The following is a 20,000-nucleotide window of genomic DNA, read 5'->3' on the forward strand; positions in this document are numbered from 1 at the left end:
TCGTTCAGACACTGACTCGCTGACTCGTACTCTGGCGCGCCGACTCTTTGATGAGTCATTGACCCACACATACAAACACATATACTAGTATTTGCATACACGTATACGCATAACCACATGCACGTACACACACACATATGCATACACACATACACACATCAACACATGAACACACAAACATATGTTCCCTGAAACACAAACACATACATATACTCATACATACTCTCACAAGCACACACACACGAACATGTGCACGCACACACACACACACACACACACACACACACACACACACACACACACACACACACACACACACACACACACCGATGAAAACCTCTACGCACTTGAAATACGAAATCAATATCAGTCTCGTCCAGCACTGCGATCTAAATCAAACGCAGACATTTTCAACCAAAGCTTTCCATGAAGCCTTTGTTAAAACGAAGAAAAAAGACAAAAACGCAAAGAAAAAAAAAGTGACAATATAATATTAGTAAATATCATCTACTAAAGAATGGTACTCAGAAAACGTAATCTACCCGTTTCGTCTTCTCATCTACCCCGACCTTGTTACAGCTCTATTACTAATTCTGATTAAATTCAGACGGCTTAGGAGTTACTTGGTTACTCTGTTACTTATCAGTTACCTTCCATGGAGTATCGGGACAATATTAAATTGAATAATATTTGGACTGGTGACCTTGTAGGAATAGCTCAATCATGGAAGCAATGTATTGAATGTATGTGATGTCTGCAAAATATGCAATGCATGCACTATGTCCAATGCGTGTGACATATATATTATATATCTATCCATTAATGTATGTATGTACGAATATGTATGTATGTATGTATGTATACATGAATGTATACATAAATATATGTATGTATGCATGCGTGTATGTATATACGTATGTATGTATGCATGTGTGTATATGTGTATGTATGTATACATGAATGTATGTATGCATGTATGTACGTATGCATGTATGCATGTGTATATATGTACAAGTATATAAAGCCATGGAATAAGCTCAAAATAGAATATGCCGAGGAGATAAAAAAAAAATTGTGTGGCGATGGCATTGGCGATAGTGACGTGGCTCAAAGAACGACGACAGCGACGACGACTGAGACAGCAGTAGAAGTCATAGGTCGTAATCGTCGTCGTAGCTCGTAGGTCGTAAGTCGTAGGTCGTATATCATATTAATAGGTCGCAGCCCCAGGTTGTAGCCGTAGGTCGTAAGTTGTGGTCGTAATATGTAGATCGTAAGTCGTAGATTGTAAGTCGTAGGTCATATGTCGTAGTCTTAGTCGTTGTCGTATTCAAATGACGACTACAAGTACGACGACAATGACCATAATGACAGTAACGACAACAACGACTACGACGATGTTACAATACACGACCAAGAATATTTCTGGACAGAATAAACAGGAACGATTACGAAAACATAAGAGAACAATTCACTAAAACTCGTCTCAACTTCAGTTCCCTTCATCTTCACCTCATTTCATTTCACTTCACCTAACCATTTTATTCAAGTTTTCTTTTCTTCAATTAAACCACTTTGTCCCCAATCGTCCTTCAATTCTTTTCAGTAACCTTGTAATAATCAATTTTTTTTATTATTAAGGATATATATATATATGTATATATATATATATATATATATATATATATATATATATATATATAATATATGCATATACATATATTTATATATATATATATATATATATATATATATATATAAAAGATAGGAGGGAGGGAGGAGGGTAAAGGGGAATGGAACATATGGGGAAAAAAATGGGTGGGAGTGATTTCTATGCCTTTTTCTTTTTGGCTACCCCCCGTGTAAGGGGGAAAAAGCCTTGGAATATATATGTATGATATATATATTATATATATATATACATATATATATATGTATATATATATATACAAATATTTGTATACATATATATATATATATATACATATATATATATATGTATATATATATATATATATATATATGTGTGTGTGTGTGTGTGTGTGTGTGTGTGTGTGTGTGTGTGTGTGTGTGTGTGTGTGTGTGTGTGTGTGTGTGTGTGTGTGTGTGTGTGTGTGTGTGTGTGCGTGTGTGCGCGCGTGTGTATAATGATTATAAAAAGAATCGCTAGTAGCAGCGATGTAATTCAAATAATCACGCTTTGTGAACCTCGGTTCGAAGCTCGCGACGACCGGGTTGATTATTTGATACATTATAATGATAGTAGTAACAATAAAGAAAACAATATGGTAAACTTTTCTAAAGTAAAAGAATAGTCAAAGATGTCTCAAATATATAATCTTAGACAAAATCATCCAAGACTCAAAGGATTTCAAAATCTATACACAAGCAATCGAACAATGAAATGAATTGATGAATATCCACACTAAAACCACCACCACGACTACCACGACCACCACCACCACAACCACAATCAACTCCACCAAAATCATCACCAGAATTATCACCACCGTAATTACCACCACCACAATCACCACGACCACCAACACAATCAATACCACAATCATTACTACCACAATCATTACCACCACAATCAACACATCAACTCTCCACCACAACCACGGCAGTCACCACTATCACTACCACCACCACAATCACCACCATCACAATCACCACCACTTCCACCACAACCAACCAAAGCAAACAGTCTGTGCGACCGCCCACCCCCGTCCCCCCAGGAATTAGACGTTCGGTAATCAATACGAAGAAAATGGCTTCGTACACCGTTTCAGCAGGCGAGACCTCGCCCCTTTCCGTGACGCGGGAGAGCGTGGAGCCTCGAGAGGAGGGGCGCCGAGGGGGGAAGAGGGCCGCCGAAGGGGGAAGAAGACCACCAAAGGGGGAAGAGAGGGCGACGAAGGGGAAGAGAGGGCGACGAAGGGGAAGAGAGGGCGACGAAGGGGAAGAGAGGGCGACGAAGGGGAAGAGGGACGCCGAGAGGGAAGAGGTGCGCCAAGAGGGAAGAGAGAGCGCCGAGGGGGAAGAGAGGGCGCCGAGGGGGAAGAGAGAGCGCCGAGGGGAAAGAGAGGGCGCCGAGGGGGAAGAGAGAGCGCCGAGGGGAAAGAGAGGGCGCCGAGGGAGAAGAGAGGGCGCCGAGGGGGAAGAGAGGGCGCCGAGGGGGAAGAGAGGGCGCCGAGGGGGAAGAGAGGGCGCCGAGGGGGAAGAGAGGGCGCCGAGTGGGAAGAGAGGGCGCCGAGGGGGAAGAGGGGCGCCGAAGAGGAAAGAGTGACGCCGAGGGAAAGGTATGGGCGCTGAAGGGGAGGAGGGGCGCTGAGGGAAGAAGGAGCGAGTAGATGAAATGATAGGTTAAAAGAACATTTCCTAGAAATAGAAAAATGAAAATAAAGAGATTTTCTCTTCTTTTTTGTGATCTTCGTGACTCGTTTCCAGTACAGGAAGAGCAAGAAGTAAAAAAAAAACAAAAAAAAACAGAATGACAGTAAGAAAAAAAAATCACAATCAACAAAAGGAAACGCAGAAACAGCAGAGTAAAAAATATATAAATAATAATAAGAAGAAGAAAAAGCACTCAACAAAAGGAAATGTAGAATCGGCAGATGATGACTGAATGGAACACGGCAACAGGAAGCAATGAAAAGAAGACGAGGGAGGGGCACAACATGAAACAAAAGTTTGGGAATGGAGACCTGAGGGAAGGGGAGGAGGAGGAGGGGCGGGAGGGTAGAAGGGGGGTGGGGGTAGGTGGAGAGGTGTGAGATGGGGAGGGGGAGGGGGAGGGGAAGTGGAGGTGGAGGTGGAAGGACGTGGAAATGGGAGATGTGAGACTTCAATCGAGAGTAGTGGATGTAGAATCATGGGGAATTTTATATTCTACTGTACATACAATATATATATATATATATATATATATATATATATATATATATATATATATATATATATATACATAGTTGAACCTTGTGAAAATTAGACTGTTGAAAGTTGTTCTAAGATTCATCCTTTGCCGATTACATGAATTAGGTAACCGAATCCTTGTAAGACATTTTCCAATTCATCGTCTGCCCATTACATGAAAAAGTGACACCACAACCACCACCACCACCACAACAACTACCACAACCACCTTCAACAAAACCACCACTGCAACCACCACCACCCCAAACACCACCACTCCAACCACTACCACAACAACAACTACCACCACCACTACCACCACCTCAATCACAACCACCACCTCAATCACAACCACTACCACTACCACCATCACTACCACAACCACTACCACTACCACTACCACCACCATCACCATCACCATTCATACTTAACCCTCCGTTTACTTTTTTTTTTATTTTTTTTTTTTTATTCAGTATCCATATCAATTGAGAGGTTTATTCATGACTTCAAATCCTAAATCCTTGAAATCCCCTTTGTACATAAACATTTTCTTCAAACATATAGAAATATAAAACGACAGGAAAAAACAAACCGACAATAAGGCACACACAAACATACAGACAGTCAGTCAAGCAGGCAGGCAGACAGGCAAGGAAACAGACACACAGATCGACAGACAGGCAGATAGACCAACAGACAAGCAGGCAGACATACAGACAGACAGGCAGGTAGCTAGAGATAAACACAGACACACAGACACACAGGCAGACAAATATACAAATGATTATAAATTATTCATATTTCGAAACTTGAGTCAAACTACAAAAATCCAAACGAAATTAAAACTAAAAAAGACTGTGAGAGAAATGACTAACAAAGCTAAATTGGTAGCGAGGAGCGTAATCAAGAAGGATGAATGTATGAGGAGAAAATGAACCAGACAAACTAAAATAAACACATTAGGAAGAGATACAGTTTGTCGGAGCACAAGTGTTGTGTCATATGCGAGGAACCTGCGAGGGAGGTCGAGGAACCTGCGAGGGAGGTCGATATTAAGTACGGTCATACACGAGAGACAGATGTTCGAAAATGGAAGACTTATAAGAGCGATACTATACCAACTGGTGGGTCGAGAGAGGAAGGGAGGATGTGGGAGTGGGGCTGTGGGAGTGGGGCTGTGGGAGTGATGACGTGAGAATGGGGCTGTGGGAGTGATGACGTGAGAGTGGGGATGTGAGAGTGATTATGTGAGAGTGGGGCCGTGGGAGTGATGATGTGAGAGTGGGGCTGTGGGAGTGATGTGAGAGTGGGGCTGTGAGAGTGATGACGTGAGAGTGGGGCTCTGGTAGTGAGAATGTGGGAGTGGGGCTGTGGGAGGGAGGATGTGGAAGCTGGGTTGTGGGAGTGATGACGTAAGAGTGGGGCTGTGGGAAGGAGGATGTGAGAGTGGAGCTGTGGGAGGGAAGATGTGGGAATGGAGCTGTGGGAGGGAGCCTGTAAGGAGTGATCCGAAGGAAGCTGTAACCTAAGGAGGGAAGGGATAAGGACGAAGGGAAAGAGAGGGGAGGGAGAGGAGGGAGGGGAGGAGACGCGGGAGGAGGAGGGGAGGAGAGGGGGAGGGGGAGGAGGGAAGGGAGAAGAGGGAGAGGAAGGAGGAGAGAGGGAGGAGGAGAGGGAGAGGTGAGGGGAGAGGAAGGGAGAGGAGGGGTGAGGAAGGGAGAGGAAGGAAGAGGATGGGAGAGGAGGGAGGAGGAGAGGAGAGGGAGAAAAGTGAGGGGAAATAGGGGGACAGGGAAGTAATGAGGAAGAAGGAGGAGGGAGGGATAGGATGGAGAGGAAGAGAGGGGGAGGGGAGGAGGGAAAGAGGGAAGAGGAGGGAGAGGGAGAGGAGGGGGGAGAGGGGAAGGAGGAGGGGAGGAGGGAGGGAGAGGAGGGGAGGAAGGGAGGGAGGGGGAGGGAGGGGAGGGGAGAGGAGGGGAGTAGAAGGGAGAGGAGGGGGAGAAGGGGAGGAGGAGGGAGGGGGAGGAGGGAGAGGTGGGAGGGGAGGAGGGAGAGGTGGGAGGGGGAGGAGGGAGAGTGGAGAGGGGGAGGGAGGGGGAGGGGGGAGGAGGGAGGGGGGGGGGGAGGGAGGGGAGGGGAGGGGGAGGGGGGGGGAGGAGGGGGAGGGGGAGGGGGGGAGGGGGAGGAAGGGGGGGGGAGGGAGGAGGGGGAGGGGGGGGGAGGAGGGAGGGGGAGAGGGAGGGGGGGGAGGGGGGGGGGAGGAGGGGGGGAGGGGGGGGAGGGGGGGGGGAGGGGGGGAGGGGAGAGGGGAGGGGGGGAGGGGAGGAGGGAGGGGAGGAGGGAGGGGAGGAGGAAGGGGAGGAGGGAGGGGAGGAGGGAGGGGAGGAGGGAGGGGAGGAGAGAAGGGGAGATTTAGAAGGGAGGAGATAGATGAAAAAGAAGAAAGAAAGGAGTGGGAAGGTGAAAATGACGGTCAGTGTGGCGATGAAGGTGGGAAGTGGAGATGGGGGTGGGTGAAGGGTGGGAGAGGGAGAGAGGGGGGGAAACGATAATGAGTGTGGGTGGGGGGAGGGGGGGAGCAAACGATGGGAGTGGTATTGAATATTTAATAGTTCGACTTTCCCACGGTAAGCCAACGGATCTCTTCTGGGTGTGGGTCTGTTTGTTTGTCTGTGTGAAGCTTCCCCCCACCCCCCACCCCCCCACCCCTTGCTTCCTTAACGGAGACTACGCGAGATTGAGACGGCCATTAAGATGCATTAGAGGCTTCTTTTCCTATCGCACTTGGGCAATTTATTGCAGACTTTTTAAACAACGAAGGCCGTTTTCTTCGTTGTTTGTTGGAGAGGGAAGAAGCCGCGATTCGAGACACGAAGTTTGATCGGCGCTGATCCGAGGTACGAAACCTGATCAGAGTTGTAGGAATCTTAGTCACATAGCAAGGCGCTTTCTTGGCATTCTTAAGTCGGGGAGCAAAAAAAAAAAAAAAAAAATACATACATACATACATACATATACCAAGGCTTTTTCCCCCTTACACGGGGGGTAGCCAAAAAGAAAAAGGCATAGAAATCACTCCCACCCATTTCATTTCCCATATGTTCCACTCCCCTCCACCCTCCTCCCTCCCTCCTATCTTGGCACCTCCTGGATGACGGGTCATCCCTGCATCCTGTCCACTGCCCTGGGTCAGAAGCAGTGTCGCAAGACACAGCACATCCACAGCAAGGCCGCTTCATAAATCCGTCCCCTCATGCAGAAAAGGAGAAGACGGGGAGAAATCCCTTCGGGCTGCGTCAATTTTTTTTTTTATACATACTTCCTCACTCCCCATCCCCCACCCACTCCCCCTCATGCATCACAGCCTCATCTATACACAACCCTTCTCCATTCACCCCTATCTTCTGTCCTCTCCCGTCCTTCCTCCACAGACATTCCTCTCTTTTGTAAAGCCCCTTTCACCCCATCCATCCATCTCATCCTAGGACGTCCCCTCATATTCACTCCTTCCACCTCCGCCTTCCACACTTCTTTTACTAATCTTTCTTCACTCATTCTTTCCATGTGTCCAAACCATCCTAATACTCTTTCATCAACCCTATCTCCCAACTCCCTTTCCACCCCTGTTCTCTCTTCACCTCCTCATTTCTCACTCTATCTAGCCTAGTAACCCCTATCATACTTCTCAGACATTTCATCTCAAACACATTCAAACTCCTTCTCTCTTCCTCTCTCATGTTCCATGTTTCTGCCCCGTACATTGCTGTTGGCACAATCACTCCTTCATATAACCTCCTCTTAGCATCCATTCCCAGATTTCTATTTCTCATTACACTTTTTAATCCACCAAGGCATTAACTCGCTTCTCTCAATCTACATTCTATCTCCACCCCCCACTCCTCCCTTTCCTGTTACATTCGCACCCAAGTATCTAAAACTATCCACTTCCTCCAGTTTCTCACCCTTAATGCTCACTTCCAGCCTACTGTCACTCTCTCCCCTTGTACATCTCATCACCTTACTTTTGCCCACATTTATCTTCAGCTTCCTTCTTTCACACACCTTCTCAAACTCTGTCACCAACTTCCTCAATCCCTCCTCTGATCCTGCTACAAGCGCAGTGTCGTCAGCAAACAACAGCTGGCTCACCTCTTTTCTCCATTTTCTTTAATCATCTCCAACCCCTGACCCACTACCCTTGCATTCACCTCTTGCACCACCCCATCCATGTAAAGATTGAACAGCCAGGGCGACATAACACACCCCTGACGAAGTCCCACCTTTACCTCAAACCATTCACTCTCTCCGTTTCTAATCCTAATGCAAGCTCTACTACTCTCATAAAAACTCTTGATTGTTCTTAACAGCTTTCCTCCTATCCCATATATCTGCAGTACCTCCCACAGTGCCTTTCTGTCTACCCTGTCGTAAGCCTTTTCCAGATCCATAAAAGCCCAAAAGACATCCTTACCTTTTCCTATAGCTTTCTCACATATCTGCCTTACCACAAAAATCTGATCTACACATCCCCTACCTGTCCTAAAACCACACTGTTCCTCACCAATTACTCCCTCTGTTCCTATCCTAATCCTCTCAATCAAGACCCTCCCATAAGCCTTCCCAACTACACTCAACAAGCTGATCCCTCTGTAACTACTACATTCACACTTGTCCCCCTTTCCTTTGTAAAGCGGAACTATACAGGCACTCCTCCAGCACTCTACCCTCTCTTAAACAAACATTAAACAACCTCACCAGCCAGTCCACCACAACTGCACCTCCCTTCTTCAGACATTCTGTATGGCATCCATCCAACCCAGGTGCCTTACCTGCTCTCATCATCTTAACAGCTGCTTTCACTTCATCCTTCCCTATTTCTCCTCCATTTTCCTCACTCATCACTCTCATTTTCTTAGCGCTTCCCACTGCAACTACCTTTCCCTACCTATCCTCCTTCGCATTTAGCAACTCCCTAAAATACTCTGCCCACCTTCCCCACTGCCTTCTCTTCCATTATCATCTCTCCATCTGCACCTTTTACCTTTTCTTCTCTATTTGATTCGCCTCCTCTTCCTCTTTTAATTTCCTTTCAAAACATCTTTTTATTACTTTCAAAATTTTCTGTCATACTCTTTCCCCATTTCACATCTGCTCTCCTCTTTGCTTCCCTTATCTTATGCTTAACTTCCTTTCTCTTTACTTTGTACCTATCATACGATTCCCTCGTCCTAATTTGTAGCTAATCTATGAATGCCTGCTTCTTCTCTTTTACACCCTTCTTTGCTTCCTCATCCCACCACTCACTACCCTTCCTTCTATTTCCTCCCGCCCTCCTTGTTCCACACACCATCTTTGCACACCTTATGACTCCCTCCTTGAACCATCCCCATTCCTCCTCCACTCCTAGTTCTACTCTATCCTTTACTCTCTCCCACTCCTCTTTCAACTTCTTCTTATACTCATTCTCCTTTTTTTCCTCATTTAAGCAGTTCACTCTAAGTACCGCCCTACCTTCTGCCCTTTTCCTCTTTCTCCACCTATTCTCCACTCTCAATTTACCTTCCACCAGGAAATGATCTGATATTCACCCACTCTCTCCCCTTAGAACATGTACATGCTTAACTCTTCCTACCATAAATATATATCTATAAAATCAAATAAATAGATAAATAAATAATAAAAAAATAAATGATATTGATTACTTAATAAACAACAATGACAATGACAATAACAATAATAATAATAATGATAATAATAACAGAATGATAATTATGATGATTGATAATAATAATAATGATAATGATAATGATAATGATAATGAATAAAACCAAGCCAAACCTAAATTTACATAAATATGCACAAACACACAATATAATAGAAACACTAAAACATTCCATGTTCGTATGCCAGCTTTACAGAACTCAGACAACGAAATAGAGTCATTCTATGATGAATTTAAGTCTAGTGATATATCAAGATAAAGCTAGATACACAGTTGGCGGTCGGTGACTTCAATGCTAAAGAGGGGAAGAACACGGCATATGAATCATGAGCTGGGAAGTTTGGAGTAGGTGAGAGGAATGACAGAAGCAAGATGATAGTCAGCTCTTCAGAGAAATACATTATGAAAATAATGAACACTTTCTTCCAAAAGCGTGTACATCATAAACGGACTAGGAGGAGGCTAAGAGGAATAACAAAGAACGACGTAAACTTCATATAAGGAGATGAGAACATCATCCTATTAAACTTTTGCAGAGGAGCGGCTGATACGATACAAAGGTGAAGGCTGGATGGATTGTATGAATTTGGATAAGCAGAAAGCCTTTGATAAGATACTTCACAAATGAGTAAGGCCCTGTTTACACTAGTGGTTTCAACCGCCACGGTTTGAACCGTGGCGGTTCAATTACATTGTATGTTAATGGAGGCGTTCACACACAGCCATGCAGTTTTTCCTTGACTACGTGGTACCGCCGCGGTTTCCTCTTGGGTCAAACCACTAGAGTGAGCACAGCTTAACAAAGAAACTGAAGAATATTGGAGGACTTGATGGAAACCTCATAGTATTTCTAAGATATTTCCTAGAGGATTGGTAGATGAGAACAGTAACGATATCGTTCAAGATAAAGTAGATATAGGTAGTTACCATAGATCGGTGGGTTGTACAACTAAATTCTGTTTCAACACTGAAAAAATAAAACAGCCTTCAAGAAGAAAACATCATTTGCGAAGATAAAAAAAAACAAAACGGGACGGAGGTTGAAAACATTTGAACCTTTGTATTTAGATTTTGTAGATTACACAAAGTCCTTTGGCTTAGGACGAACGGCAACACTAAACTGCATACACAAACAAACTGAAAATAAACATATCTTAAGGGTTCTTCACAACACTTACGCAAAAGGTATAGTTGTAATTTGACTAAGAATATTACAGAAAAACAGAAATCAAGAAAAGCGCACAGCAAGACAATACGAGTTCATCCAAGTTATTTATAGTCTACCTTGAAAGGATTTTTCAAAGATCGGGTGGAAAGGACAAGGTTTGAATATCAATAGGAATTCCTCAATCACCTGAGATTTGTAGATGGCATTCTCATTTCGGAAACTACAGAAGACTTGTAAGACATCCAAAGTAGGTCTGAAGATGAAAAAGGGTAAAATCAAAGTAATTTTCAATTCTAGATTTCATGGTAGAACATCTATGATTAATCAAAAATACTTCTAAAGAAGTCGAAGGGCATCACCATTTAGGCTAAATGCTAAAGATAACAAAAGTTTATAAAAACTAAATATAAGAATAAATCATAACGTCTAGTAAATCTTATAACATCATTAGAGGCTATCTATATCCCTGAAACGCAAACTTTACAATCAATCTATAGTTCCAGCTATGATCTATGGAAGCGAAACTTTGAAGTTGAAGAATTCGATAGTGAGTGCCAAGACAGTAATGGATGAGTAAATGTTAATGAGAACAGTGAGGGACTAGATAAGAACAAGTTGAGTAAGATATCATACTGAAGTTAGATTACCATAAGGATGTTTGCTAGCTACTTGCGACGGAGGTCAAGGTGACGGTGCTTCAAACCCTACCGCGAGCGAGCTGGGCCAAGGGCATAGTTCATTAAATTCAACGCTACAGAGTCCTCTGTAAGGGGCACCGTCTTAGCCTTCTGGTAGGGGATGAGTTCGTAACGTTAATACAAATCAATCAATAAAGAAGTAGAAATGGAACTGAGTAGACTGAAGAGTAAGGAAACCCTGAGCAAATATGTTGCTGCTGACTGAACATAGCACAATGGGATTCGAGGAAAAGGAAGAAATTACAAAAGGAGAGAATAAAGAGACAAGTTGTTGTTGTTGTTGTTGTTGTTGTTGTTGATGATGATGATGATGATGATGATGATGATGATGATGATGATGATGATGATGATGATGATGATGATGATGATGATGATGATGATGATGTTGATGATGATGATGATGATGATGATGATGATGATGATGATGATGATGATGATGATGATGATGATGATGATGTTGATGTTGATGTTGTTGTTGTTGTTGTTGTTGTTGTTGTTGTTGTTCCCTGTTGTCCGGCCGAGCAGTCCGTCTCCCTGAGGAACGACACGGCTGGTATTGGGTTTTCCCACAAATCCTTTATAGAATGTATATTGTTATTGGCGTGCGTGGTTGTGTACAGTGCAGTCTTCAATAATGTGTTGTATAGTATGAGGGTGAAGTGTTACATCCTGGGCAGTTGTCTGTAATGTAATCACCCAGCCTCTTCTGGTAGCTTAGAAGGGCTGGATGGTGGCCAAGGGCTGGGTGGTGGACAAGGGCTGGATGGTGGCCAAGGGCTGTATGGTGGCCAAGGGCTGGATTGTGGCCAAGGGCTGGATGGTGGCCAAGGGCTGGATGGTGGCCAAGGGCTGGATTGTGGCCAAGGGCTGGATGGTGGCCAAGGGCTGCATGGTGGCCAAGGGCTGGATGGTGGCCAAGGGCTGGATGGTAGCCAAGGGCTGGATGGTGGCCAAGGGCTGGATTGTGGCCAAGGGCTGGATGGTGGCCAAGGGCTGGATTGTGGCCAAGGGCTGGATGGTGGCCAAGGGCTGGATGGTGGCCAAGGGCTGGATGGTGGCCAAGGGCTGGATGGTGGCCAAGGGCTGGATGGTGGCCAAGGGCTGGATGGTGGCCAAGGGCTGCATGGTGGCCAAGGGCTGGATTGTGGCCAAGGGCTGGATGGTAGCCAAGGGCTGCATGGTGGCCAAGGGCTGGATTGTGGCCAAGGGCTGGATGGTGGCCGCATCGCAGTTGTTTGCAGGTGAAGCTCTTTGCAGGAGTGGCGTGGCAGAGGTAGGCGAAGCCGTGTGAGTCATAGAAGAGGGTGGGAGAGGCCTTTGTTAAGCAGTGGACCGCAAATGGTCGAATGGTTGACCTCAAATAGATGATTGATACCTCAGGCAGAGTGACATACTTTAAGAATTATATTCTAGCTAATGTTGTTTGGTTTTATTAGTCGAGTCTTTTTTATCTTTTTATATGTAGGTGTATTTAGTTTATCTTATTCTATTTTTTATCTATTCATTATGACTTTTCTGTAGACATGTTTAAAGCGTTAGTTATGTTGTTCTTGTTCTTGTTGTCCTTGTTCTTGTTCTTCTTCTTGTTTGTCTGCGGTACCTCATTCATATTAATTCAGTTTCACTTTCTCATGTTTATTTTTAACAGTTCTAGCTTCGGATAGACGTATCACATGTAAACTACATGTTAGCATGTGTCAACGTATTTCATTTCCAGTGATACATGTTTCCAAAGATCTCTTTTCTTCTTTTGATAAGAACATGTAGTTCAATCGCTCATCCACGAGACATCTGTAATAAACGTACATTCTTAATGTGCGTGCGCACGAATTTGTTATAACACACATTGAAATTACGTGTACATGAACGCAAAGAATACATATAGCAAATACTCGTACATATACACACGCATGCACTAAAACGACTGCGAACACGTATATTTCAATAAATGTTTAGTAACGCGGTTCTGTAAAGTGTGACTCCTGTCCTCCACTCCTTACGACCCTCGAGGTGGTTATTCGCTACGAAAATGTCCGTTCTTGCCCGTAAGCGGAGACCTCTTGTTGGTTCTCGTTGGTGAGCGAAGACCTCTTGTTCACGGACTAAGAGGGACACACAATCTATTAACCGTATCATGTACCTCGTTCTAAGCTCCAAATAGCTTTCACTCCACCGGCGTCCTCGTTAGCTTCCCGCGCGCCATCTGCCGTCTCCTCAGGATTTATGGGTTTCCAGGTCCTCCTTCAGTCATCATGAAGGTCCACCGTACCAGCAAACCATCGAGCATGACTTCTCTGACTGGTGGAGCTTCCAGAGGTGACGGGGATTTTCGCCCGGACAAGATTTTTTCTTCTTATTTTTCAACCTCCCTCCTTCCCACTCTCCCTCCCCCCCCCCTCTCTCTCTCTCTCTCTCTCTCTCTCTCTCTCTCTCTCTCTCTCTCTCTCTCTCTCTCTCTCTCTCTCCTTTCACTGACGTGGTTAGGGTTTGTCTGTGCTGCACCGGCGCTTCTATCCTTGAGGATAATCTCACGTTTTCTTGAAATATATCATGGTGTCTGTACCCGTATGCAGACAATATTTATGGATCATATTGATACCTCTACGGATCAGAGGTGCGTAGCATTCCTTTGATTAGACTCTGATCTCCCCATCTCCCCTTTAGAAAAAAATGCTAGCTTCATTCACCTCAACCTCCATTTTTATCTTCCACAAAATCCACCCTCATCCTCCATTGTCAACCACCTCAAGTTTTATCATCAACTACCTCAGCCTCCATTCTCAACTTCCTTAACTTCAACCTCCACCACCTCAAACCTCAACCACCTCAACTTCCACCACCTCAACCTCAACCACCTCAACCTCAACCACATCAACCTTATCCTCAAACTCCACCACCTCAATCTCAACCATCTCAACCTCCACCACCTCAATCTCAACCACCTCAACCTCCACCACCTCAACCTCCACCACCTCAACCTCATCCTCAACCTCCCCTCACCCCTACCCTCAACCTCAACCTCAATCTCCACCACCTCAATATCAACCACCTCAACCTCAACCTCCACCACCTCAATATCAACCACTTCAACCTCCATCTTCAACCTCATCCTCAACCTCCTACATCCGAAGGTGCTCCTTGGTGACTGATCCCTTCAGTGTTGGTCACTTGATTGGTGGCAGTAAATTTCGCGTTGCAATGCATCAATCGAAATTTTGTGGTCACTATACTTCACGCCGTAACCATAAACTCGTTTGCTCCACAAATAACGACGACGGGGATATGGAGTAGCATGGAGGATATGAAATCCCTCCAGACATACAGAAACTACATCCATACGCTCATCGTTCTATGTCATCCCAAGGCGTTAAAGTACGTACACACACACACACATATACATACATAGATACATACATACATACATACATACATACATATATACATACATATATACATACATACATACATATATACATACATATATACATACATATATACATACATACATAAAAAACGGAACTTTTCTGGGAAATGTTTGTTAAGAATTGTAAGTCTGAGATTCTATGTAGAACATCTTGTTCGTTTACTGAATGTTCAAAGTTATGAACACGGTTCATATGATCGTAATACATTTATTTTGGCTGGCTTGGGCCCTGTTCACACCAGCGGTTTCAGCCGCCGTGGTTTGATCCACGGCGGTTCAACTGCAGTGTAAATCAATGGAGGCGTTTACACACAACCACGTATTTTTTCTTTCACTATGCGGTACCGCTACGGTTTCCGCGCGGTTCAAAACCTTCGTGTGAATAGACCTTTTGAATGCGAAGATCCTAAAGTTCAAAAGCCCTAAAATCAAGAATTCTTAAATCAAAACAATGATTTATAAAGAATTGCAATGGTAAAAGACAAAAAAACGTAAGAACATGAGAATGGAGGAGGCTGCAAGAGACCATAAGCCCTACGCTAGGCAGTTCCATGTCCTTTACCTCCAATCATCAATAAAGCTATCCTCTCTAGGAAAAAAAAAAAACGGCGCTTATTACATGATTACTAAATCTATTCCATTCTTTACCTACTGTGTTGGTGAGTCAATTCTTGTCTATTTCCTTCTTAGACCTAAATTTCCCCACAAAAGACCTTTTGGTCCATAAAGATATCAAAATGGGCGCCAACTTTATCTGATCAAATCTTAACACCTGGAGTGTCAACAAAGTTTGTTGTCGGTTTAAAGGGTTTAATTAAGAGAGTTAACTAAACCCATCATCCCAAAAGACAGTTATTCACTTAATGAAGGTTTACGGTCTTAGTCAGGACAGGCTCAACAGATGATTGTCTTGAGGCAATTATACTTTTACGCAAATAAGCAAAAGGACCAACCAACAACGCATACGCCCACACGCATTCACGCGTATGTGCCATCACGCACGCATAAATGCATGCGCACGCACACACACACACACACACACACACACACACACACACACACACACACACACACACACACACACACAAAGGATTACAAAGGCGGAGCATGCCGACAGGAGACCTCCTGGTCCATATCTAGGTCGGATTCGAAAAAAAATCATAAAATAATAAAAACTATAATAATGTAAATAACAAATGAAATACATAAATAAATGCATAGGTATAGTTAAATAATAAACAAACAGGTAAATAGTAAATAATAATAAATTGACATATAACTAATGATAAATGAAAATCAAACAGACAAATGATAAAACACACACACACACACACACACACACACACACACACACACACACACACACACACACACACACACACACTGACATGGAGGTAGAGTTCCTGGCCATCACTACGGCGGTCCGGGTTCGAATCCCGCCCAGGGCTGAAATAATTTCAGTATCGCTGGACTGCGAGTCGTTACTCCAACTCTAGTAGGCAGGGGGTTAGGAGTGTGTGTACGTGTAAGGTCACAGCATTACCCACAGATCGGTCATATATGAGCTCTGAGCAGCTCTCTTCCGGGTGGGTAATAACTGTCGATCACGAGTCCGACACGTGATCCAAGACCATGTTGAATCATACACACACACATACATACATGCGTTAACAAAAGCGAATATAATTGCAATCGCATACAAAAACATACAAACACAAGCGCACAACACACAATGCAATCACTGGCAAAACATTAATGTAAATAAAAACAACCGTTATCTTCACTTTCTTACTTCAGCGGTTTTTTTTTTTTTTTATTGTACCTCAGCCATATTCCAAATTACTTTTTTTGATTTCTTGAGCCTTTTTCCTTCGATCTCAGTCATTTACCAAAATATTGCCCTTTCTTAATTTGTTTCTTCACGTCGCTTCAATACCTCTTGATTAGCACCACGTTTTCTGTGTACCTCACTGCATTAATTTTCATTCCTTATTTTCCTTTCTTCCTTCACCTAAAATAATTTCAAAGTTCCCAGTTATTCATACATGCTTCTTCCTTTCCTTCCCTCCTCTTTTTCTTGCTCTGCTTTCCTCCCCTCGAACTCTTTTTCCGCGCTCTTTATCCTCATCCTGCTCTCTTTGCCCTCTATTTACCTCTCGTCCCCCGTTTTCTTTCACCTCAGGCTAGAAACGATCCCCCAAACCGCTTCCCTTGACCGCACGCTACCGCCATGACCGCACCCGCGCTCACGTGCACACGCACACGCACACAACACTCACACGCGCATCGCACACACGCGTCTAAAAAAAACACGACCGCACATATATACGTACACTGCTAACCGTTCATGTCCCACTTGTGCAAGGGAATATATGTATATATATATATATATATATATATATATATATATATATATATCTACAAAGTAATGTCGTAACACATTAGTAAATTTCAACAAAAACCCACTGTGTTGGATAAGAAGAAATGAAATAAATAGATTCCATATATTTCGATCACGGACTGTGATCCTCTTCAGTGGAATACAGAGTAGAGGAGCAAAAGGCATGTCTTATAAACAGTAAAAGAAGGAACGTGTGTGTGTGTGTGTGTGTGTGTGTGTGTGTGTGTGTGTGTGTGTGTGTGTGTGTGTGTGTGTGTGTGTGTGTGTGTGTGTGTGTGTGTGTGTGTGTGTGTGTGTGTAGGTCTTATCCGGAAGGGTAATAGCTGTTGATCGCGAGTCCAGCAAATGATCTAAAACCATCAAGTGAATCGCATAAACGACTGCGCGCGCGCACACACACAAAGTACGTATATATGAATGCACACAAATGTATACATGTAAATATCATACATACACGCGTGCACTCAAACTACTGTGAACACTTGTATGTCACCAAATGTTGAGTGATGATTTTCTGTATAGAGTGATTCCATTTAAATATTTTTTGATAGGAATGATATATGCAATACCACTGATTTATATATTTACATAATTCTGACCTATGATGAGCCAGTTTAGGAATTTGCAGAAAACCTGGATTTCTGTACTTTGGCATGAAATCGAAGTTCACGTTCGTCGTGTTGCATCGAAAAGTTCGAGTCTTATGATTATCACCATTACATTATTTCTATTTATTTATTCATTATTTATTTGTTTGTTTATTTAGTTATTATTTAATTATTTATTAGTTTATTTATTTACTTTATTTTAATTGTTTTTTTCTAAGCCGATGGGAGAATAATAGGCTTCCACACACGTCTGTCTCCTGTGAATCTCGAAACTGCGAAAATGTCCAATATATAGAACGAAAGTATCTTTTGAGCATACAGTAAAACTCACAATATTAATAAATGCTTCTTACATCTCGTTTATTTCGATTTTAGAGATTTTCATTTGGAATACAATAACATTCATCATTTTATTGATTTCCAGTGGAGAGAACAAATTATATTAAACACAACTAAACATACAAAATCTTTGTTTTGCCTTACATTCGTACCCGATTTATTTTTGCATATATATTCCTCAGCTAATTATATACGTATGTACATATGTATCACAGCCACATACGCTTGTACATGCATGCACATACACACACACACACACACACACAAACACACAAACACACACACACACACACACACACACACATCAATATAAACAATGGAGATTTAAAACAGAATATTAGCGTTAAGCTACATTTGCTAAATGTATTAAACAATGGACAGTAGGAGTGCGCATTGCTAAATAAAAATATTAAGCTTGTTAGTTAGGTGAATGTGTATTTCTAACTAATGTTGCATGAATATATATGTCTCTCCTTCTTGAGTGATGCACATTGCATGAACATAAATTAAAGATTATATTTTATTATTGCACTCACCTGTATGAATACAATTTTATTATTGCATGCAATTGCATGCATTCCACAATATGTTTGTATGATTTAACTATTTTGCAAAGCATAGTCATTGTTAGTAGAATTATGAATATATATTTCTGTTTATGATTTTATATGCACCTGACATGTAGTATTCCTATTTTCTACTTGATAAATTTCTTTACATAAACAGGGGTGGTCCCATCATAACAACACTCACTAAATTACCTAAGAGCACAATATGACCACTTCATTTTCGTTGGCAATACAAAGACACAATCACAATATACCTGGGGTGGAGGAGCATTGGATAGACCCCGAGAGGGCGACTGGTTTCTTCCCTGACTCGAGCGGTTCAATCAACTGATACTACAGGGTAAAATCAATCAAGCAATGAACAATTCTGTGGCAGAAACATAATCCTCTTTATTCTTTGTCTCAGCTACTTCTTTGTGTTTGCACCTTCCCCTGTCACCCACACACACTTCCCAAACACTCGTCCGGACAAGCATACAGTGTCTGCAGATATAAACAAGAATGATTTAAAATTGCAAATACCGACAGAATAGTCAGAGCAGATACCATGTGAGGATGAAACCTTTATCAAATGTACAGCATCTTGCTTGTTGAAAACAGAGGCTTGTTTAATAATGCAACTCCTTTAATTCATTTAATTCCTGCAGTCTTTAAATGGCACCCCGTGGAATGCTCGGAAGTAGTGTACTTTCCTCGTTCATCCTGAGATGTATAAATACCTTAGAGGTTGTATTTTGGATTTGTGTACTTGAAAAAAAAATCAACAAGCAAAACGCTGTACATTTAATACTCTGACTATAAACGAGAATATTGTCCACAATGACCGACTCACCGACTCTCTTTGCAGAAGACAAACTCGATTTTTTTTGCTGGTTTGTCTTCTGCAGACAACAATATTCTCTTTTGTGTCTGCAGACAATGTATGCTCGTATGGACGGGGATTAAACCACACACAAGGGGCCAATCCACTGCCTTGTCTCCGTTCTTTCCTCTAAACTATATATATTAGATGTAGAGTTGCACTTATGCTAGGGCTTGGTATGAGACAATATGACAATTAACGATATCATTTGAGAAATTGTCACGTGTCTTGTTTAATGGAGGTACACTTCCCTATCTGATATAATGTTTCAAAGGATGTGAGCGATGCATATTG

General features: G+C 42.9%; 1 protein-coding gene across 1 annotated transcript in view; it reads left to right on the forward strand.

Moving 5' to 3' along the window:
* Positions 1–20,000, forward strand: part of LOC143039813 (uncharacterized) — a 105,308-nt gene that overhangs the window by 74,580 nt on the left and 10,728 nt on the right. The window lies entirely within an intron of this gene.

Source organism: Oratosquilla oratoria, chromosome 27, assembly GCF_046742065.1.
Source record: "Oratosquilla oratoria isolate Oo_2021 chromosome 27, ASM4674206v1, whole genome shotgun sequence".
In the NCBI taxonomy this organism is placed as follows: Eukaryota; Metazoa; Arthropoda; class Malacostraca; order Stomatopoda; family Squillidae; genus Oratosquilla; species Oratosquilla oratoria.